The sequence below is a fragment of the Kogia breviceps genome, chromosome 6 (genome assembly GCF_026419965.1).
Source record: "Kogia breviceps isolate mKogBre1 chromosome 6, mKogBre1 haplotype 1, whole genome shotgun sequence".
NCBI classification, from domain to species: domain Eukaryota; kingdom Metazoa; phylum Chordata; class Mammalia; order Artiodactyla; family Physeteridae; genus Kogia; species Kogia breviceps.
Window position 1 is genome coordinate 112,743,240 of NC_081315.1, and position 24,430 is coordinate 112,767,669.

The following is a 24,430-nucleotide window of genomic DNA, read 5'->3' on the forward strand; positions in this document are numbered from 1 at the left end:
GCCCCAGCCAAGACAGAGAGAAGGAACATTTGAAGGGGATATTGGATATTTTGAGGCTGAGGTCCAGTTGGCAGCTTCACTTATAATCCAGTATTTGAGGAGAAGGAGTGCAGAGCAGATTAAGGCCTGCAAAACACTGACACGTCCTGCAGCTGGCTGTGTGCAAGTGGGAGGAACACAGACCTTCCGAGTTTTATTTTCAATGTGTTTATAGCTCCCTCACATACCCTCTTCCTGTTATCTCTACCTGATACCATCTAATTTAGTCTTTTTATATTTACCTTGTAAACACTTCTCAAATTGACCCCTAATGTCTGGCCCTACTGCCACAGCCCTTATTTGGATTCTTAAAACATCTAGGTTTAACTTTTATGAAGATCTGATTACAGTAGTTTAACTGCACTAAGGTTTTATACTCCTTTTTGTTGTCCATAACTACAGCTCACATGATCTTTTATACAAAACAAGTAACAGTAGCACTTGGGACTTAGAAACCTTCCACATCACACACACCCCTCAAAGACCTCGGACCAGCCAAAAAGCCCAGTCTCAGTTTAAGTCTCTTTAGTCTTACACATCACATTTGTTTTCAGAATGCTTGGACACTTCTTACTCCTATTTCATGTTTTCATGCCTTGGCCCCCGTTGTTTGTGCTGTCTCAAAAACCTCCCACACTCTGACTGACAAACTCCATCTCACTCTTAAGGATTCGGCTCATATGTTATATCCTCCAAAGACTGACGTCTTCATGCTCCATTACGTATGGACAAAGTGCCACTGCTTTGAAGCACACCCTCCACACACTTCTATCACAGGCTCAACTGTCTGGCTTCCTTGTTGGACTTTAGCTCCTTCTTCTGTGGGCTCATGTCTTATAATACTAGAAGCGCAGTAGCAGTAAATGTTTGCCAGACTGACTTCTTATAGACAGGAATATTGATGAGACAGGCTGGGCAGCAAAGAAGTAGAGACTGACAAAGGAGACAGAAGAATAAGTGAGAAATGCTTGAATAACTAAAAACACGTCAACGTGAGAATAATAATAACTGCCCCATATACTTCATGAAAGTTAGAATTAGAAAATCGATGCATTTAACAAGTGCATAAAATACCTTGCATGAATAAGTCATTATTGTCACATTTGCTAACTGAGTGGCACTAGCTGTTAACTCTCTTGGGCTTGAAAGTTAGTTTGACTCCCTACCTTGATTCGGAAGCTTTCTTCAGTTGGGATTTCACTTAGCCAGAGGGCTAATGGCACAGGCAGGACAGGCAGGGGTTTGGAGTTCTGTCCTGGAGGAATCTGTGCCAATTCCTAGCCCCTTGGCCACTGCCCAGAGCATAAACTTAATGAGCTTTAGTCCTAGTGGAGCAAAGCCATCTTAACTGGGTTAAGTTGCACATGAAAATGCACATAAATTGTATTTTGTATGTTTGCCTATACACAAGGGCATATTTATTTAATAATATCAATGTCAGCATTTTATACTACTCTGCAGGGCAGCAAAGCCACAGGGTCATGGTCATGTAGCTGATGATTGTACTAGGTCAAAGGGACAAATGAAAATAAAACATCTTCAAATTAAAAAGGGCAAGTTGCAAATTAAGTTCATCATATTTTATTAGGTTAAAACCCTATCTTACAGTGGAAATATTGACATTTTAATCCAGATTTTTAATGATTTCCTCAGAATGGCTTTGTATTTTTGTTCATGAGGTTAAAGAGAGTTCATTCTAAAGGTTTCAATAAAGTTTAAAGTTTGAATATTTATAGTGTGATATTCTCCAAAAGCAAATTAGTAATTACCTTCCAAAACGATATTGTGATAATGAGATTGTATCTCGACATAAGAGAATTAATCCTGTCTTTGAAAGTTTGTTACATTGAAATATAAATAAAAATATGGACAAAGTAGCTTAGTAATATGTATATAAGTGTAATTATACTCATAACTTTTAAATCAACTATCCTATCTCTAATGATTTACACTGAGGAAAATGGATCCAATGCTTAAAAATATTTATTGTTGTTGATTATGTTTATTAATATTTTTATTATAGTAAAATATAGAAACAATTGAAATGTTAATCATTGGGGATAATCATTATGGTTAATTCACATAATGAAATACTGTCATTCACAATGATGAATCAGATCTATATCTATTGTGATGAAAGATGTCTATAAATCTTACTATTGTGTGTTGGTACCCAGATCTCCTTTACCTGTGGTGCACCAATCCTCACAGTGGTCACTTGAAAACATAAGGAAGATTGTAATTGCAAGACAGTCCGGGATTACCCCTCACCTCCCAACTTATTACATATTTCCAATAACATTGAGCCACATGTAGCCGATAGGAGAGCCCGCATTTATATTGGTACTTACATACATATCTTCAGATGTACATGTATCTCCAGGTCTCCAGGTAGGATAAGAATGGCTTCTGTACCTCTGCCCTTTATTTATTTATTTATTGGTAGTCATTCTAGCTAAGGTTACATAGAAATTCGGAGATGTATAGTATCTGATGAGGGTGGTGAGGGCCAACTCATCTAGTCATCATTTGCATAAGTAGATACACTAGAGAACTAGAGCTTGGAGAGGACATACCTGTATTCCGTATCTGGAATCTGTAAAAACAAAAAACCAAAATCATCGCATTTATTGTCTACCCAATTCTAGTGACTAGCACTAAGTACTGCCGAGAAAAGAGCTATGCCAGTTTTCATGATTGGAGATGGAGGCTGGGGTGGGTGTGGTAGCCTAGACTTTGAGTGACAAGTTTTCCTTCAGGATGTAGGTGACCGCATGGTACAAAGACAAGGAGGAGAGAATTCTCCCCATTTCTGTGCAATGATGAATGCCATTTCGTTTGGCACCTCACACACCTGCGACTTTGAGGACCACTTCAAAACAGCACCTGGGCAGACGAACCACACTCTCATTCAGAACGCTGGCTGAAGCAGAAGAACATGAGATGAGTAATAGTAAAATTATTGAGACACACTCAATTTTCTGAAAGCATCTGAGAAAGGTCTAGATTTGTGGCAGAACATGAAGGAATAAAACAGAGGTATCTGACATATTCCACTTTATATGACTCCACTAGCACCATAGATACCAGGGTTGGGGAACATCAGTTAATGTTTATCTGACTTCCTTATTTTATTGAAAATTATTTCATGTCTTATTTTTTTTAAGTCCCAGGACCTAGCACCATTCCAGCCTTATAATACGTGTGTCACAGATACTCACTGAATTAGATCATGATCATTGGTACATTGAAGGTCAAGATTGTTGTAACTCAGAAACTTTATGTTTGGATCTCTGTAAGGGTGGAAGATATGGAGCTCCTGAGGTGGGGAAAATTGAAGGGTCATTTTTCCTCCAAGGTTATTCATTGTCCTTTTTATTCTTTCTATTACCTTTCATTTCCTTCTTCTTCCTTCATTCTGTTCTTTTTTTTCTGGCTGTAAAATACTTCCCTTACCTAGACTTTCTACTTATTGCCTACCTTAACTTCCTTTTATTACAGAATGGAGACACATCTTTGACTAGTTTATGAGGTGTCTGGTAAAATCAAAGACCTAGGAATTCAGAGGAGAGGTTGAGGTCATGACTTCAAATGTAAAAGCAAACTTTTGGTTTGTATAATCTTTGCCGAGGTTGGGTAACCTGTGCCAGACAGGTTGGCCAGTAGGTAAAGGATGTTCTAAGACTTTCTTTCAGGACAGCAGGATTTTTTGGTAGGTGTTTCCCAAACTGCAGAAAGTCATTCCAAAGGTTAATCAATGGATGTTCTAGTGCTGTTATGGACTATCAGACCGCAAACTCCAAATTTTACTAAAATCTTCAGGAGAGAGGAAGCTGCTCGACAGTCAAAACCTTGGAGTCCCTCATACCTAATTCCTTGCTGCTTACAATGTTTAGGTTTTCTTTTTACATAGATGCAACCAAAGGATCTCTTTGAGATCCACCTTGGTGTCAGCAACTGGAGAGGGGACCAGACAAGTAGGTGAGAAAAGACTTTATGATACTTAGCACAGGAGGTGAGGGCACTCTGTAGATACAGCTGGCAAACTTCAGAAGAATATTTACAAAGGGCATTAATAGCATATATTTGACAAAGATTAAAGTGTCTATTGAATTAAACATCACAGAGCTTTTAATGTGCTGCACCTTTAACTTTATTTCTCAAATTATGAAATGTGGTTCTGTTTTATCATGGAAGGGTTGATTTCTTTATCAGTATTCAAATACATTTTATTAAATAAAGTTAAACAAACTTTTTAACTGCAGGGTCTCCTTGGGTCCTTAGTATTTTTGCTCCCTAAGAAAGGTCTAGAGTATACCAGGTTTATCAATTTTATTAAAACATTGGACACTTTTAAGAGGAACTTCTACAAATATATCCTGGGACCAATGTTTTGTAGAACATGGTTAGGGAAATGTATATTTAGGGAGACTTTAATTATAACGCTTTACAGTTGACCCTTGAACAATAGGAGTTTGAACTGGGTCAGTACATGATTTGTTGAATTCACGGATGTGGAACTGCTTATGTGGAGGGCCACCTATTTCACATGCGGATTTGCAGGTTTTCGACTGCGGGGAGGGTGGGCACCCTTAACTGGTGGGTTGTTCAAGGGTCTAATGTATTTGAACCTATGAACATAATGTAATGAACCTATGAACATAAAGAAGATGTGGCACATATATACAACGGAATATTACTCAGCCATAAAAAGAAATGAAATGGAGTTATTTACAGTGAGGTGGATGGACCTAGAGTCTGTCATACAGAGTGAAGTAGGTCAGAAAGAGAAAAAATATATACCATATGCTAATGCATATATATATATATGGAATCTAAAAAAAAAAAAAAAGGTAGTACTGATGATCCTAGTTGCAGGGCAGGAATAAAGATATAGGCATAGAGAGTGGACTTGAGGACACGGGCGGGGATGGGGAAGCTGGGGCAAAGTGAGAGTAGCATCGATATATATATACTACCAAATGCAAGATAGCTAGTGGGAAGCAGCTGCATAGCACAGGGGGTCAGCTCAGTGCTTTGTGACCACCTAGAGGGGTGGGATAGGGAGGATGGGAGGGAGACAAAAGAGGGAAGGGATACAGGGATATATGTATGCATATGGGTGATTCACTTTGTTGTACAACAGAAACTAACACAGTATTGTGAAACAATTATACTCCAATAAAGATCTATTTTAAAAAGAAAAAGAAAAAGAAAATAATGCAATGGATGTGAAAAAAAATGAACCTATGCTGATGGAAATAATTTTCCAGACTTTTATAAATCACTGATATATGGAATCTGTGTTGAGGGTAGATATCAGTGAGGTTGGCAAAGAAGTTGTGGATTGTTTGTTTCTCCCTTAACAAGTGCAAGTCAAAAGGTCCCTGGTCATTGTAGCCATTTAGGGACTCAGACTGCGGGAGCTGCTATCACCTGAATTATAGCTGGTAACTATGTCAGAAGGAAGCGAGGTAGCTCTTGAAGGTGCCAACTTGATAATTCAGTGTTGAGGCCGGAAGTACCAGCATCCCTTCCACTTTCAATTCATAGATCAGAATTAGATTTAGAACTCCACTCAACTGCTAGAAGCCAGGAAGTGCAATAATTTTATTGTGCCTGGGGAATAAATAGGACTATTTGTTATGTCAGAACTAATGATACCACAGTCAGTGATAGTTAATTCTAATGTAACGTCAAGGACCTAAAGTAGTGAAAAAAACCTTGAAATAGAAGAACAAGTCTGGAGAATTCACACTATCAATATTGGATGTTTAGCATAAGGCTATAATAATCAAGCCAGTATAGTACTGGCCTAAGGATAGGTATATCATTCAACGAAACAAAAAAGAGAGGCCAGAAATAAATATACATCTAAAAGGACAATTGATTAGTAACACAGATATTCTAGAAATTCAATGGGGTTTTGAAAGTCTTTGCAACAAATAGTGCTAAAGTAACTGTATAAATAAAGAGAAACAATATTAACCTCATAATCTCCCACTATATACAAAATCAAATCAAGATATGTCCTAAACTTACATGTAAGGGTTAGAACAGTAATGCTTAATATCTTGGAAACCATGGGAGTAGGGAAGGATTTTGCAATTAATACATAAAAAGGCATAGACCATAAAAAAGGATAAACTGGAATTTAGAACTAAAATCAGAACTAACACTAAAAACTTTTACTCATTAAAGACACTCTTAAGAAACGTAAAAGGGAGAAAATATTTCCAATTACTACATATGACAAATTCCTTGTATGCAGAATATGTGTAGAACTTCCACAATTCAATAATACAAAGGTAAACAATTCCATTAAAAAAGGGGAAAGGCTTGAGCTGACACTTTAATGAAATTAATGAGTGGCTAAAAAGAATGTGAAACAATGCTGAACATTATTAATCATAAGGGAAATACAAATTAATACCACAATGGCATGTATTTTCATACGTTTAAGAATGACTAAAATGAAAAAGATGGACAAAAGCAAGGATTTGACAAGGATTTGGAGCACCTAGAACTGATACATTGATAATGGGGGTGTAAAGTGGTACCACCTTTTTGGAAAACTGTTCTGCAGTTATTACAAAGTTAGACATCTATTTATGATACAATGACTCTACTCCCAGGTACTTATTCAAGACAAAAAATGAAAGCATCTGCCCACAAAATGACTTGTGCAAGATCATTTGCAGGAGCTTATTCATAATCCCTAAGCCAGGGAGAATCCAAATGACAAAAAACAGGTGAATGAAGAATGTATAAAACATATTCATGAATAGAACACTGCTGAACAATACAATAAAATGAACTACTGACATATGCAACATCATGGATGAGTCTCAAATCATTGTGTTGCGCAAAAAGATACCCATATACCTAAAATAGAGAGCATATACTTTGTGCCTCCATTTAAATGACATTCTGGCATAAGTAAAGCTAATCTATTATGAAATAATATTTTTCAAACTGCTGCTTCAGAGGATGTAAATTGTTGGGGAGAAGGTAGGGAGGAACTTTCTGGGGTAATGGATATGTTCTATGCCTTGATTAGGAAGATGATTACAAAGGCATGTATGTTTATCAGAACGCAAAGCTCATAGAATTATACACTTAAGAACTGTAAATTTTACATCAATTAAAACTCAAATCACACATATGTGTACACACAGTATGTTACTACTACATTCACCTGAGTAGCTAAAATACAAAATCAGATAGTATTTAATACTGGTGCTGATGTGGAATAATTGGAGCTCACTGATGTTTGGGATGTTATTTGCTACAACTGCTTTGGATAACTTGCTTTACACTACTTATTGGACCTGAATATTTGCATACTTAATGATCAAAATCATATTTATATGTATAACACAACATGAAGCCTCCATATTAACATAAAGATATGAGTAAGAATGTCTCTAGTGGCACTGTTCATGTATCTAAAAACCGGGAAAAATCTAAATTTCCATAGAAAATGGAATGGATTAAAAAACTTGTAGGTATATGTGTATAAGACAATTTTATACTGTAATGAGAATGAACAAACCATAAATATATGCAAATAAATGGATGTACCTTACAACACAATGTTGACTGAAAGAAGCTAAACCAAAAAGAATTCATACTATTTAATTCCACTTTTATTAAATTCAAAAACAAGCAAAACCAGTTCATAGTGTTAGAAGTCAAATTAGTGTTATTTTGGATGATACAATGAATAGACTGAGCTATGAGAAGGGTTACATTTGTTAGTATTATTCTATTTCTTGACCTGTGTGTTAATTTTGTGAAAATTCATTGAGTTATATTTTTATTTGTTATGCACTTCTATATATGTATTTTATTGTTCAAAAAGTTTACTTTAAAAACCCTCAAACACTAATAGTTTCCAAAGTGTCCTTTTGTTTCCTTCTCCTGCTATTTGTAGAACATGTCCCAAACTCCTACAGTTGACTCCAGAAGCATGTGAAGTTATTAACACACAAGATATGAAGGAAATAAAAATATTGCTCATATAGATTATGGCACAGTCATCTGAAGCTTTGATGTCCATTTCTTCTACAAGCATATTGAAATAATGGATATATTACAAAAAGAGTAAAACAGAACATCACAGCTAGGCTCATATCTAAGATACGAACATCTCTGTGAACCTAAACTAAATGGAAACAGAATTATATGTGGGTCGTGAAGCTACAGATCTGCTGATATCGGTGTCCAGAAGCAGATAATGAACTGCCACAGTTTAGCTATTGTGGGTTGAAATGAACCAATTTTCTCTGTGTGATTTTGGGAAATAGGGCCATGTTTAATGTTTTAATTCAAAGGCTGGGTTGCAGCTTTCTCCATACATGCAAAGAATCTCAAAGAATAGATTTGACCTCTAGAAAGGGCTCTACCTTTATCAAAAGCTGTGACCCTAGAGAGATATCAGGATATGGGGGAAAAGAGTCATTCGCCTACTGGTTCTATAATTGGATCTGCCATATCCCCGTGGGACAGTAATACCCAAGTATAATTATTATAGCTGTTTCTGACTCAGGAAACTAGAGACCTGGAAAGAGATAATCACAAAACATTTGGACAGTTAAAGTTGATCAATAAGGGAGGGAGTGACAAAAAACTATCTTTTGCTCAAAATGAGCCTGCAATACACATTTCCACAAAAAAATAAAGCCCTGCTTTTTAAGACAGCCAATAAAATCAACACTCTGAATAATTATTTATTCCATATATGATTTATTTTATGCAAAGTATCTTGAAGATATTAAGTGTTTTGAGATATTAAATGTTTGAAATATTAAATGTTTAAGATATTAAACATTTGAGAATGTTTAGCAATATAAAGGTAAAATTTCTTTAAAAAAGTGTTATGACACAGCAGGATCCTTTTTGACCCACCTCCTAGAGAAATGGAAATAAAAACAAAAATAAACAAATGGGACCTAATGAAACTTAAAAGCTTTTGCACAGCAAAGGAAACCATAAACAAGACCAAAAGACAACCCTCAGAATGGGAGAAAATATTTGCAAATGAAGCAACTGACAAAGGATTAATCTCCAAAATTTACAAGCAGCTCATGCAGCTCAATAACAAAAAAACAAACAACCCAATCCAAAAATGGGCAGAAGACCTAAATAGACATTTCTCCAAAGAAGATATACAGATTGCCAACAAACACATGAAAGAATCTTCAACATCATTAATCATTAGAGAAATGCAAATCAAAACTACAATGAGATATCATCTCACACCGGTCAGCGTGGCCATCATCAAAAAAATCTAGATACAATAAATGTTGGAGAGGGTGTGGAGAAAAGGGAGCACTCTTGCACTGCTGGTGGGAATGTAAATTGATACAGCCACTATGGAGAACAGTATGGAGGTTCCTTAAAAACCTACAAATAGAACTACCATACGACCCAGCAATCCCACTACTGGGCATATACCCTGAGAAAACCATAATTCAAAGAGTCATGTACCACAATGTTCATTGCAGCTCTATTTACAATAGCCATGAGATGGAAGCAACCTAAGTGTCCATCAACAGATGAACGGATAAAGAAGATGTGGCACATATATACAATGGAATATTACTCAGCCATAAAAAGAAATGAAATTGAGTTATTTGTAGTGAGGTGGATGGACCTAGAATCTGTCATACAGAGTGAAGTAAGTCAGAAAGAGAAAAAGAAATACCGTATGCTAACACATATATATGGAATCTAAGAAAAACAAAAAACAAAAAACCTGTCATGAAGAACCTAGAGGTAAGACAGGAATAAAGACACAGACCAACTAGAGAATGGACTTGAGGATATGGGAAGGGGGAAGGGTAAGCTGTGACAAAGTGAGAGAGTGGCATGGACATATATACACTACCAAACGTAAAATAGATAGCTAGTGGGAAGCAGCTGCATAGCACAGGGAGATCAGCTCCGTGCTTTGTGACCACCTAGAGGGATGGGATAGGGAGGGAGGGAGATGCAAGAGGGAAGAGATATGGGAACATATGTATATGTATAACTGATTCACTTTGTTATAAAGCAGAAACTAACACACCATTGTAAAGCAATTATATTCCAATAAAGATGTTTAAAAAAAAGTGTCATGAAACAAAATCAGGCATAAGTGGGGAAAGGTCAGGTATCTACTAAAATAATTAGGAATCTTAGATATAGAAATATAGTCACTTAAATGGAAAGTGAGTCAGTGAATATACTCTATAGTAAATGAAGTCAGAGGGCCGATTATTGAACTAAGAATATACAATAGAGGGAGGTAAAAACTATTGGGTATAAGATAGGCCCAAGGATCTATTGTACAACACGGGGAATACAGGCAATAATAGTGTAATAACTGTAAATGGAGAGTAACCTTTAACAACTGTATAAAAATAAAAATTAAAAAGGTATACAATGGAGAAATTCACACAGAATACTGCATAGAAAATGAAAAGAAGTGTAATTAAGAGACCTGGGTAGATTGAAAGATTCCAAAATCAATTCAAAATGTTGGCAAAAGAAGAGAATGCACTAACGATATTTGAGATAATTTTCCAGATTTGAAGATAGTAATTACTTTTTAGATTGAAAATGTGCCCTGAATACAAAGTCAATTTAATTAACAAAATACAAATGAATGTTTACTTAGACAGTGTAGTGAAACGTTCTATCATCAAAGATAAAGAAACTATTTTACTATCTATAAAAATATAAGATTGCTTTACAATAAAAAATATATGTGACTGATAGAAAGTGACTTCTCATTAATAATAATAGAGGCCAGCAAGCAATGCCACAATATTTTAAAATGCAAAGGCAGAGTGGGAGTGAGGCTGTCAAAAAATAATTTTGTAGCCAGCCTCAGTAATTTTAGGAGTGAAAGCAAAGTAAAGACATTCTCAAATATGTAAAGACATTTATAACACAGAGACCTTCACTAAAAACTATTAAAGGAGAAAAAAATGAATATAGAGATATGTAATTGGAGTACAAAAATATAATGTATACAGAAATTGATGAAATATTTTGATAAATAGAATTAAATATTGAATAAATCAATATTAACATTTTAATGGATTCTATTTAAAAAGTTAAAATTAAAATAAAATAGGAGAAGAGGGCATACCTTAAAGGTATTGCTTTCATTTACCATTGTACTTAAAATTATAAACAAAGCAATAGTACAAGAAGAGGTGATTCATATAGAGAAACTGGAAAAAAATGAGAGAAGTTTCTTTTTAATAACAGAAAATATTATTGTCTATACCAAAAATGTAAGAGAAGATAGAAACTTCAAATAGATGAAATTGTGTGACATACAAAATCAAGAGCATTCTAGATCATCAATAAAAACAATCTAGTGAATGTAATAAAAGTAGATAATTTTAGTCACAGTAGAAGTCAACATTATAATGTACTTAGATATAAAAATGAAACAAACTGATTTATAAACAAAATGACACAGAAAATATATTAGGTCCGTTGGTGTATTATATTAGAGACTCCAATGCTTTGCACCTCCCTGTTCTTTGCCAGGTGACTTTGTGTTTCCCTCCCTTAAAGTAATAGTGTCCACTTTCACACCTTTTTGATTCTCAGCTTAGCCATAAGACTTGCTTTGGTCAATAGGATGAGGCAGAAATGTCAGTATGCTTGTTCTAAACTTATGTTTCGAGAGGATTTGCATGTTTCTGGTTCTCTTTTGAATGTCTGCTTTTATCATTGGAAGAATATGACTAGGCTAGCTTGCTGGTTCCCAGAATGAGGATAAAGTACATGTCAAATAGATGCTCCAGCTAAGCAGAACCCCAGGTGTGCATTATATAAATATACATCAATTTGTTTATCCTTTCACTGGTTGATAGACATTTGGGCATGTTCATTCCCTATGCCCCACCCCGGGGCAGTGTTTTTCACTATTAGGACTATAGGTTCTAAGAACTTTTGTGTACAAGTTTTCGTGTGGATATATTTTCCAAAGTATCTCATTTGGGTTTTAATTATCATTTTCCTCATGGCTTAGGGTGTTGAGCACATTTTGCATATTGTTTTTGTGAAGTGTGTGTATGAACATTTTGCTTATTTTTACTGGGTTGCTTGGCTTCTCTTTAGATAGTTGTAAGCTTTCTTTAAGCCTGTGTAAGATACACAGATTCTGAATATTTTCTTAGTCTTTCATTTGTCTTTAAGTTGTCTTAATGGTTTCTTTCAAAGAGTAAGAAATATTAGTTTTCATGAAATATCCCAATCAGTTTCTTTTATAGTTTCTGCTTTTTTGTGTACTTCTGAGAAAGTTTGGCTTCTCCACAGGTCATGATTTTATTGTATATTTTCTTCTAGAAAGTTTATAATTTTACCTGCTACCTTTAGGTCTTAATATGTTCTTGTTGGATTGTCTCTTCCTGTGCCTCCACTCAAAGTTGCTTCCAGACAAAGAGCTGGAGCTACTACTGTAGGGCTCATGTTGTTTGTTTCACTTTTCTCAGGGATCACAGACCTGTGCTGGTTGTTGTCGAAGGTCTATAAACACATTCGTCAAATATTCTAACATTTTCAAGAGAGTGTAAGCCTGGATCTTATTACTCCATCATGATTAGAAGTGGAAGTCTACATATATTTTTCAATGTATCTTTCTCACTTGCCTCTGCTTAATAATTATGTAGTTCTTTTAATACCCTTTTCCCCCATTGTGAAATATCATCATAAGAATGATGTATTCTTCTCAAATAATAACACAGATAGTCCAATAAATTGTGTTCTTATTAGTTTTTTATGGCCTTCAATGATACAGCAAATAATAATAAAATCAGTGTTCCTTTGGGACATATTTATGAATTATTAAGAATATTTGTTGACACCCCATGGAGCAAGGTACCTGTAAGTCCTTCTATAACTTAATCTCATCTAATTTATTTTTCTCAATATGCTTTGTGTAATCAGTTGTCACTAGGATTTCTCACTGACTCTATTCCCCTAATAATAACATTAACTCAAATTATTTCTGTCTTTGGATGAAATCATAGCACTTTACATTTGTATTCAACCCTAAATCATCCATCCAGGTGGCATACCATTTTAACTGTCTTTACATATGGTATTTAAATTAAACCTCACCAAAAAAAAAAAAAAAAATCCTATAAGGTACATAATAGTGACTATCATGCAAATGAAGACAAGACTTTTAGAGGTTAAGTGACTTGCTCAGGTTCACAGAGTTAGTCAGTAACTGATGTAGAATTTATACAAAGGATTGTAATTCCAAATCTTTACTGGTAACAATTTAAAAGGGGGCTTTTATGTAAAACAGATCTAATTTAAAATGCCTCCTCTGACACTCAGTAGACTTATGACCCTGAACAAAATAATGTATTTAAGTCACAGTTTCCACTTCTGCAAAAATGGCAATAAAGGCAATAATATTATTAGCCTTGCAGGCTTATTTTAAGGATTAAATAAAGTAACTTTAATGGGCGTGTCTAGTAATTTTTCTGGCACACTATAGGCAGTTGATAAAAATACCATTGTGCTGGAAATCTATTTGTTTCTCAAGTCTACTTTTTCCTCTTTTGCTCTTAACTCTGGAAGCCTGATGTCTCTTAAAGAAGCAAAACCAAAACCAAAACCAAAATCAAACTGAACAAACAGACAAACAAAAAAACCCCAGTTCTTGAGTTAGGGATGTCCTAAATCTTTAAGAGATTAGAGGGAGACAGGCAAGTGAGCCTGGATATTTATTCCATTCCCTTGTTTCTCTTAGTGGAGCTATCACTATCCTTCAAAGTAGGTTCTTACAGACTTTCTCCTCTGTTCCAGGAACCTCTTAGCAATTTCTTGTTTCCCTGGGTTCCTGCACTATCCCCATGGGTTTTCATTCATATTATTCACTCATTTGTAATTAGCCCCTTTGTAAATAAACCTCTTGGAGTTGTTCTGATTTGAGGGCTCCACCTGTTTCCTATTGGGCTCAAAACTGACATGTTTCTTTTCTATTTATTATACTACATTTCTTTCATGTATCAAAGTTTTGAATAAACTTATATCATGACAATTAATTTAGTATTCAGATTCCTTACTTGTAAAATGAGGAGTGATTAAAATTCTAGTTACACGAATTATAATGAGGACCAAAAGATAATGCGTGTAAAATGTTTTCCTATTAAAAAATTAGAGTAATTTTATCTTTTAGTAAGTCTAACACTGTCTTATTAATGATTTATAATTTTGCATACTTATATGTGTGTGCAGCTTACACATGCCTGTATGTATATACACCCATGTATTTATATATACATGTATGTATGTGTATACCTATCTAATTATTGAAAGAGACAGAGAGATTGAAAGAGAGAGAGAGAGAGAAAGAAAGTTCCTTGGAGACTCTCCTAAAAACTATCTTTAGTCAAATTCTTTAGTGAGGTTAGTTAACTTTGGAAATTAGTCATGGCTTTTCTTTTATTCTTAATAAGATAAGAAAAACAAAAGCAAGGAAAGCATATCATTCCTATATCCTCATTTCAATATGAAATCATGGAAAAGGCTGGTGATTTATTTTTTAAAAATAAATTAGCTTAACGTCTTCAGCTACCACTAAAGTAATACAAGTTAATGGTACATTTTTTGGTTTTTATTTGATGTTATAAAATATTGTCAGCTTATCCTTTATCGTTAAAATATGCTAGAGAAATCTATTATTATGACACACTAGAAGTGAGTCCCTTGTTTTCATTTTTTGATGAAACATTCAATCGCCATTTGTTTAAAGTTTGCTGTCATTTGTAGGAGATGTGCGCCCTCTTCTGGTCCTCTAATAAAACCGTTGCTCAAATCATGTTACCTCCAGCTGATTCATTTTCCCTTTATATTCTAATTAGTTTCCTTTTGCAGTCAGACGTATGTAATGAAATTTTGTGCATTTTGCTCTGTTTTATTTTTTGCCACAGCAGCATAAGAGATGGCCACTACTTCTAAACAATTTCCATTTCTTGTTCTTAATCTTTCTCTAAGGCACAGTATAAAAGGTTGTCTCTACTGTTTTTATTCCTTGCCTTAGTAAAACGTGTTTCAATGATCGGATTCTGAGCAAGAATCTAATATTTTCTTTCAACTAGTTTGAAAGGAAAGAAAAGTATGAAGGATGGCAAAGAAGGGAAGGTTGCTAAATTTAGCAACTCAGGGTAGTTTTATATATAGTAGGAGGAGATATATATATATATTAATGATATAATAGGAGGATACTAAGAACATGCCTTCTCTCCATCTCTGTCTGTCTCTCTGTCTGTCTGTTTCTCTCTCTGTGTCACACACAAACATACACCCCGATCAGATGCCTAAAAGGACTTAATTATTTTTGACCACTGATTTGTTCACCTATTTAACTCCGAATGTTTTTTGTCCATGATAAACCTAGCACACATTCCTCCATTGGCACTTAAAGAAAAATGAAAAAAAAACACAAACAAAAAGCAAACAAAGAAAAATATAGGCTGAGAGAATAATATTTTTAAAAATAAGGAAACATTTTACTTCACTTGTTACTTTTAGAATAGCCTTTGGAGTTGATCAACAGTCAAGAATCACAGCCAGTATTGACATGATCAGAACGTGCTGTCAGAACATTGCCAAGTAGGAGTCAGGAACTCCAACTTCAGCCACATATCTTTTGAACACATGCATTCCACATGGGAGGCTCACTTCATTTTAATGTTTAATCAGCAGGTCAGGCCAGAAAACAAATGGAATTTCCACCTTGTGCTCTTAGAACCTAGAATTTAGATGGTTAAATCAGTAGTGTCTCTTTCTATGCAAGTAAAATTATCTTTCAATTCCGCATAGAAAACATTGTCCCACTAATTCTGCCCAACAGAATTATCACCTACAATAGTCAAGAGCATCAGATTTGTGTTCATTTCTACTTTTCTTGTTGCTCATGTAAACAAAATACTAGTGCTAGCAGAACCTATACAGGCAAGAGGGAAGAGAGGGATTTATCTGCTACAAAATTTTAGGCAATTCTAGATTAAAAATTCCCTTTTTAATTGAAAAATAAGAAACTACAATTTCGGTATTTTTTCCCTCACCAGTATTCTTAGATATCTGGGTAGAGCCAATATTGATGAAATATTTTTTTCAAGGCTATAAAAACTACTTCTAGGTCCAGGAGTGGGGAATGATAGGTGGATATTTGGAGAAAAATCAGTGGTTATCGTTTCTCCTTCTAGCTAGCTAGCTACTAAGAAGGATATTTTTTTTAAATTCCAGCATTTTTAATGTTTAAATGTTCTTTAGTGTTTAAAATCATTAAATACTAATTGATTCTTTCAGACTAAAGAATTGAGATATTCACCTTGATAACTTAGATCTAAGGGCGGGCTTTGCAGAAACAGAACTGGGATTACCTTGTTTGAGTTCCACTACAAACCAAGATTGTAAATGGGTCTTGTTTCCTTCATTTTATTTAGGAGAAAGGCACTGCTGAAAGTCACTGCATATGAAATGAGAATGAACCTTCAATATTTTAATGAATCATTTAAGATTAAAAGTCCTGAATTGCTTAGACTTTAAAAAAAAAAATGGCTGGGCTTCCCTGGTGGCGCAGTGGTTGAGAATCCGCCTGCCGATGCAGGAGACACGGGTTCGTGCCCTGGTCCGGGAAGATCCCACATGCCGCGAAGCAACTAAGCCCGTGAGCCGTGGCCGCTGAGCCTGTGCGTCCGGAGCCTGTGCTCCGCAACGGGAGAGGCCACAACAGTGAGAGGCCCGCATACCGCAAAAAAAAAAAAAAAAAAAAAAAAAAAAAAAGGCTATGAAAATCAGAAATAAGAGCAGCGATAGATGGCACTAGAAGATCATAAGTCTCAGAGGCAAATCCGTGATTTTCATTTTGTCCTTCAATCCCCATAATACACGTGACCAGAGGACTGTCAGGGAGTTGGGGGGCAGAGGGGGCAAGGGGTGATGGCGGGAGAATCACAGCTGCCTTGGTAGGGATACGAATTCCTTTGCTTACTTTTCCCAGAAGGAATCCTGGAATGTGTTGGAGAGGTGGGGAGCAAATGGCCAATTACTACAGAGATTCTGCTCAAGGCACAACTGTCCCATTTCATTCCAAGCAAAAATATTGTAGGTAAAGGAAGTTCTACCTTGACTTTTATCAGGGTTTCTGCTGTTTCATTAGCGGCTGCTGCTAATTGAGGTCTTGCTGTTTCGAGAAAGCCAGATAAACGTGTTTGCCATGAAAGTAATTATTACCTTTTTTTCATAGGCAAATCACCCACAATCACTTAAGATACACATTTTTCTATTTTTTCTCAACAAAGCTGACACAAAGGCATTAAAGCATTTTTTTCTTTCTTTCTTTAAACCTGAAATAGAGTCTAGTCTACAGAAATGGATTTACTTTATTGATTTTTATTTTGTAAACCCTTCAAGGCTGAGCCCTGCCTGCACAAAACTTGCCTTGCCCAGCTTGAGGAGGCCACGGCCATGACTCATCTGTAACAGTTGCAGCTTTTGAAGCACATTCCAGCCCTGCTTTTTCCCACAGCTCTCCTAATCCCCTTCACATGAGCCAGCCTTTAAATCCAACAGAGATGGTTCTGACATTTTTTTCAAGGCTATAAAAACTACTTCTAGGTCCAGGAGTGGGGAATGAAAGGTGGATGTTTGGAGAAAAATCAGTGGTTATCGTTTCTCCTTCTAGCTAGCTAGCTGCTAAGAAGGATATTTTTAAAAATTTCAGCATTTTTAATGTTTAAAAATCATCAGTTACTAAAGATAAATTTTTTTTACATCTGGAATCGGAGAATTTTTTTTTTAATGTTTAATGGCTCAGAGAAATAGTGTAGAATAATTCAGCTTTATTTTCTCACTAATAGAATTTATGTGTGTTCTCTTATTTTATTTTTTCTCTTCCTTTACCAGTGACCAAGAACTGATCTAACATGTTAGGTCATGTGTGTAACACATGTGATGTTAAAGAATTTCTATTACCAGGGATCGTACATGGATCATTATCACAGAGATCATAGGTGTGAACTGGAAGCATCTTTCTCTTTTTCTTTCTTCCCTGCCTCCCTCCCTCCCTTCCTTTCTCTTTTTTCTTTCTTTTCTCTCTTCTTTCCTCCCTTCCTCTCTCCCTCCCTCCCTCCCCTTTCTTTCTTTCCTTTCTCTTTATCTCTTTCTTTCTCATATACAGTTCATAAGCATTTTGAATTCTTATTCTGTTCTTGAAGATTTTCCCACACATCGTGTCTTCTAAATTTCCTAATTATATCTATATAGAGGGAAAATAATCCACGTTTGAGACAAACAGGATATTAGGATGTTTTCTGCCTATTTTCCAAGTTGGTTTGTTTAGGAACAAGTGTGTAAGGATAGTATTATATAAAACATCATAACTGAGATGGATTCTCCTTAGCACATCAAATGAAATTAATTATGCTTTAATCTGTGAATAGATTGAGTGAAACTAAAATATCGATTTGAGTTATCATTCCTGTGTTAATTTTAGTGGTCTGCCTCTGGAATTTCACTGTGCACAGCAACATTAACTGAGATTTTCTCCACAGATGGACGCAGGGACCAGATATCCTGTTGATAATTTTTCTAGTCTAATGACTATGGAATGTAAAGTATTAAATCTCGCTTTTTCATGTAATAGAATTATGTGGACAGAGGCTAGTTAAGGTTTAAACTAGTAGCTGTAGAAAAAGTGAGCTGTGCAAAAGAGATGTGGAGACATTAGGCTACTTTTGAAGGAATAAAGAAAGGATATTATGATAATACCTTTCCATGTCTATAATAAAATTCTGACATCTTCCTTCCCAGGTTACTCCAGGAAAATCATGGTTTTTTAATAGCAGTAGCCAGAGGCTTCTTAGTATCACTCAGTAAATCCTGAGGACAACTTTTCCTTATGTTCATTTAGATTTCCCCTTAAAGTATCTTATGTATTAGAAGAGATTTTTAAACATATTAACCCATCTAGTAAAGGAATTAGAAAGATTCCTGATTCGATTTATAGGCTCAGATCCAGGACGTTTTAAGGATACTATAATAAAACTCTATCCCAGGACAGATTTAGTGGTGTACGGCAGTAATTGTCAAGATTTTTACTTCTTATTCACACACTTTTTTTTGGGGGGGGGGCGGGTCCCTGTGTGTCATGTCTTACTCATCCCAGTAAACATATTAGAGGCAAGTGTAATTATTGAGACCCTCCTGTCACTAAGAAAAATGATCTATCATCAAGACAAGGTATCAAACCTCAATTCAAATTCTTCCTTTCTCTATCTATGGAACACATTCCTTATCATATCTCACTCTGAAAAATAAAAACAGTAACAAAAATATTCACCTAGTTCTGAGCATGAATGCTTGTATTAGAAAGGGATAGGCACAGATATTGGAAGAGGAAGAAGAAACAAGGACAGCAACTAGATATCATAATTTACAGCTGCAAAACTGAAGCAGGTTTTTGTATTATAGGCAGTAGAAAGAATGTGTCAAAGGAATTAATGGTGGGGGAGAGCGATTTGAGATGTGGATGGACTGGAAGGCAAGAGATGGACTGTGCAGGGCCTCAGGGAGCATGCTTGGGATTTTTATATTTCACATATATATTTATATGTGAAAACTTATGAGCCTCTATTTATCAGTAGATTTTAAGCATGGAGCCGGAATGATTAGACTGAATTTTAAATTATTTTTTATTGCAACATGCAATAGTAATTGGAAGGGGACAGAGTAATTTCACGGAGGGCAGTTATGGTGATACTACAGAAATCCAGATAAAAGGTATTTGTAATAGGACTGGGTTGATGGTTACAAAGATTAGGACAGTAATGTTATTTAAAAGATAAAATCAATGAGACATATGTCAAGGGAAGGAGATTATGACATGGTGCATGTTATGATTATGTGCATGTTGAGTACTGAACTAAATTTAAGGTATCTAGGTAAAAAAGTTGAGTGAGTTGCTGGATATCTGGCCCCATATGTTAGCATTGAAGACTGGAGTAGAGATATAAATTTAGAAGACAATATCATACTGGTGATAATTTAAGCTATCAGCATTTATCAGGATACTGACTGGGATAATTATAATAATGTTATATGGTAAAAAAGGGAAATAAGAATTCTGATGTACAATTTACCATAAGAGTTGTATGAGGCAAGAATAATGGATTGACAGCTCAACTAAGAGTCAAAAGTGAGACAGATGATACCAGAATGTGCTTTAACGAAGCCATCGTTGCAGCAGATTTATCCTTTAAAAATCCTATGTAAGTGAATCGAAAGAGTTGTGTCTCTCGAGAACTGCAATTTTAGAAGCCTGGGCCAACTTTGGCATATATTTCACATGGATATGCATTACACTGAAGAGGAAGACTCCTCTCTGCACTCTATGGAGGCTATAGAACCAACAGCTTAGGATCATAAGCATTAAAGGCTGCTCTTCCAATGTTGGAACTATGTGTTGGATGAGTAAATAACTGTGGCCAATGGGGACTTTCTGAGGACTTCCCTGATGATTCTGCTTAAACAGCAAGGCAAGAGTAAACAAGATTTTGGGACTGGGTGTTTCTGGGCATATTAGCCAAGGCTTTTTCAGCTGCAAGTTGCTAAACTCAAATCAGACCAACTTAATTAATATGTGGCACTTGCAGGTGTATGCAACTCTCTGTGGCTCTCTGATATACAACATGGCTGGATTCTAAGTCTTGATTATCATCAGGGCCCAGCCTCTCTTTTCATGTCATAGGTGTACATGTCTCTGACTGTTTTATTCTCCAGTCGGAATAAAAGAAGTAATTTCTCAGAAAAGTCCGTAAGAGAAATCCCAAGAATGCCTCTGATTGGCCTGGTTTAGATAATGCGTCTACCCTCAAGCAATGACTAGGGGATTAAATCTTGTTTGTGCAGGTCTGGGTCTTGTGCCTATGCCTTTAATCTGGGGAGACAAGTCAGCTCCATAGGAAAGGGGTTCTGTTATTAGAAAAAAGGAAAAAGGTTCTCTGGGCAGATAGAAAAGAATTTATTTCCATAAACTGAGATCTTTACCATAGCCTACCCCCTCCCCATGCTCTGGCATTATTTTCTACTATTCTTTTCCACTCCTTTCCAGCCTTCTTGCTGTTCCTTGAATACTCTAAGGTTATTCCAGGTCCAGATGTCCAGAGTGCCGTTACTTTCACCAGTAGGGTTTTCCCATATCTTCTCACAGTAGCAGTTCTCTCAGATTTCAAGTCTCTCCATCTATGATCATTATAATTGTAAAAACATACCACCTGGTCACTTATTCATTTTTATACATTTTATATGGCATAGAGAATAAAATAGTGGGTACTTTATTTAAAACCAACCAAGTGCTGACAAAAATATACATCATTGTAGCTGTGATTCCATATCAAACCTTACCAACAAGAATTGGGCATTTAGTCTTCACACCACGTACCAGTTCTTACAGAGGAGGACACCCACCTCCACCAGAGCCTCAAAGGAAGAAGTAGCCCCTAAAGGCCAAGGACTAGAGCGCTGGTGGAAAGTGATCAGCTGGTGGTCTGCTCCCTGCAGAGCATGTGAACGGAAGGGGGTGTGGTGTGCAGCTCTCCTATGTCTGCTCCATGCTCCTCCTGGGCCCCTGGTGTGGTACATGATACACACCAAGATCAGCACCAAAATTGTTATCCAAGTACCCTCTGTCATCCTCAAGGATTACACTATAGCAAACTAAGTTATTCGTTTATTTGTATATTGTCTGTCTCTTCTAAAATACTTAATTCATGAAAACAAGGGCTATCTAACTCAATTCTGTCTCTAGCACCTATATTCATGTCTGTCACAAATTGATAAATGTTTGTTAAATTAATGAATATGAATCATTTACCAAAATGCCCATTATTTCAACACCTCTATTTTTCCCTTCTCAAACTTTGAGAAAATCGGCTCAATTCTCCATTGCAGTTTACTTGTATCTCTATATTACAGGGATCCCAGTTATCATGTCTAATACTGGAAACCAATCTACATGGGGACTTGTAGCACGGTTGTTTTTTGTGCTCAATGAGTTCTCATGGAGTATTTATTTTAAATGTGATCTGTTTTCTCAGCTATTCCCCAAGTAGTCAGAAAGCCCAGGAAAATATAAAATGATGTCGCTATAGATATTTTATATTTTCTTGTTACAGTAAAAGTTCCTCATGGTAATTTATGAAGATGCAAAACTAGTACTTTGGAAATGACCCTGTCATATTTCATAATGAAAATGTCACGTAGGCTATTTACGTATTTACATACAGTGAAATATGAGAGACAGCATTGTCAGTGCATTCATACCTGTTTCTACATTTATACTTATTGTTGGGAGATATTCTCTCCATGGGTTCATCTCTCACATTTCTGGACATCTGTGCCTATATTTTCAAGGATATTCATATAGATAGAGCAGAGGGCAGGGTTTGTTGTCCTTTCAGTATAATAAAAATAACATCTCCCTTTTGGACAAAGATTGGGCAGATTTCTTTGCTGCCCATTATGAAAGATTGAGTTTCATTAATTCAGGATTTCTCAGCTGTGACATAAATCCACCAAGTGCACCAGATCCACCTGGGTTCATTTTCAATTGGTTATTGGCCATATAAAAATTGCATACACATTTTGGAAGTTATGTCTTCTTGATTAGGTGACCTTTTCCTCATTATGAAAGTTCTCTTACTTTTGTATGATTCTGTAAGAATCATCTGTCTTATAGAATGCAGTTCATCTGACATTAATACAAAATCATTTTGGCTTTTTCTTAGGATTAGTGTTTGCACGGTATATCACTTGCCATAATTTAAAGGTAAATTATTTCTTCTAAATAGCAAATTGTTTTGACTTCCTTTTTTATAAAAGTGGGGCAATCTCTGTCTATAATTTAGAATGATCAGTTCTTTCAGTTTTGATATGATTGATTCCATACCTACCATTTTATGACTTTTCTTCTTATTTTTTCTTCCATTTTTCTCCTTCTTATCTTCTCTTGATGAAAGTATTGCATTATTATCATATGACTTTAAATAGTCAGTTGCATATTTTAAATTACAAAATAAAAGAGAAAAACTTTATATTAATTCACAAATTTCCATTTTTAGTGCTCATTTTTCCTTTGGTAAATTCCTGTTTTATTCCTTTTGGTTTTCATATGGTATCATTTTTGTTTAGTGTGAAGAGCATCCTTTAACATTTCTTGAAGGGCAAATCTTCGCAGTCATTCTTTCAGCTTTTTTATCTGAAAATGTATATATTTTGTCTTCCTATTTGAAGGATATTTTCACTGAATATAAAATTATTTATTGACATTTTCTTTTAATAGTTTATATATATATGTATATATCTTCTTATTTTTATCTCATTTGAATTGTCTCTGATGAGAAGTCAGTGGTTATTGTTATTATTGTTCTCCTATATATATGTGTGTCATTTTTCTTCATATTCTTTTAATATTATTTCCTCTAGCTTTGATTTTCAATAATTTAACTATATTTGTTGATTTTTTTGTGTGCTTAACTTTCTGTCTAGTGGACATCTAGTTAATTAGAAGTCTAATTTGATATTTTTCAAAATATTTAGAAAATTCTCAGCCATTTAAAAATATTATTTATTTTATTCCACTCACTTTTGAGACCACACATATGTGTGTGTGCATGTGTGTGCGCACACACACACGAAATAGGACACCACATTTAGAGAAGTTGGCTTTACCACTTACCAGCTATGTACCCTTGATCAAGTTATTTGACATATTTATCTCAGTTTCCTCATCTATAAGATGGGTAAAATGCCAGAACTTAAACTTACTTAAAATTGAAATTCTATTTAACATGCTTATATAGTATTTACTAGAGCCCAAGGAGTAGTCAAATTTACAAGTATTAACTCATTTAATCTTCATGACAACCCTATAGAGTAAATATTGCTATTATTAATCCCATTTAATAAACGAGGTAACTTATCCAAGGCCACATTTGTAGCAAGTGGCAGACTTATGACTTGAACTCAAGCATTCTGGCTTCATAAGTCAGGCTCTTGATTACCATACCATGCTGCCTGGTGAATGAGTTAAGCATATTAAACACTTAGAACAATACCTGTCACATTGTCAGGGTGAAATACATTTCAGCTTTTATTATTAAAATATGTATATTTTTAAATGACTGTTGGATCCACTGTATTTATGTGAAAGCTCTCTAAAATTCAGGCAAGATTGGAGTGTACAGAATATGAATGACTTTAGTGAAAGAATCTATGTAATCTAGAAAAACATTTCCTCAGTGCCTTGTGGGTCATCAGACTGTAAGAGGGGCAAGCATGAAGTGCCTCGCGGATTTGTGCCTTG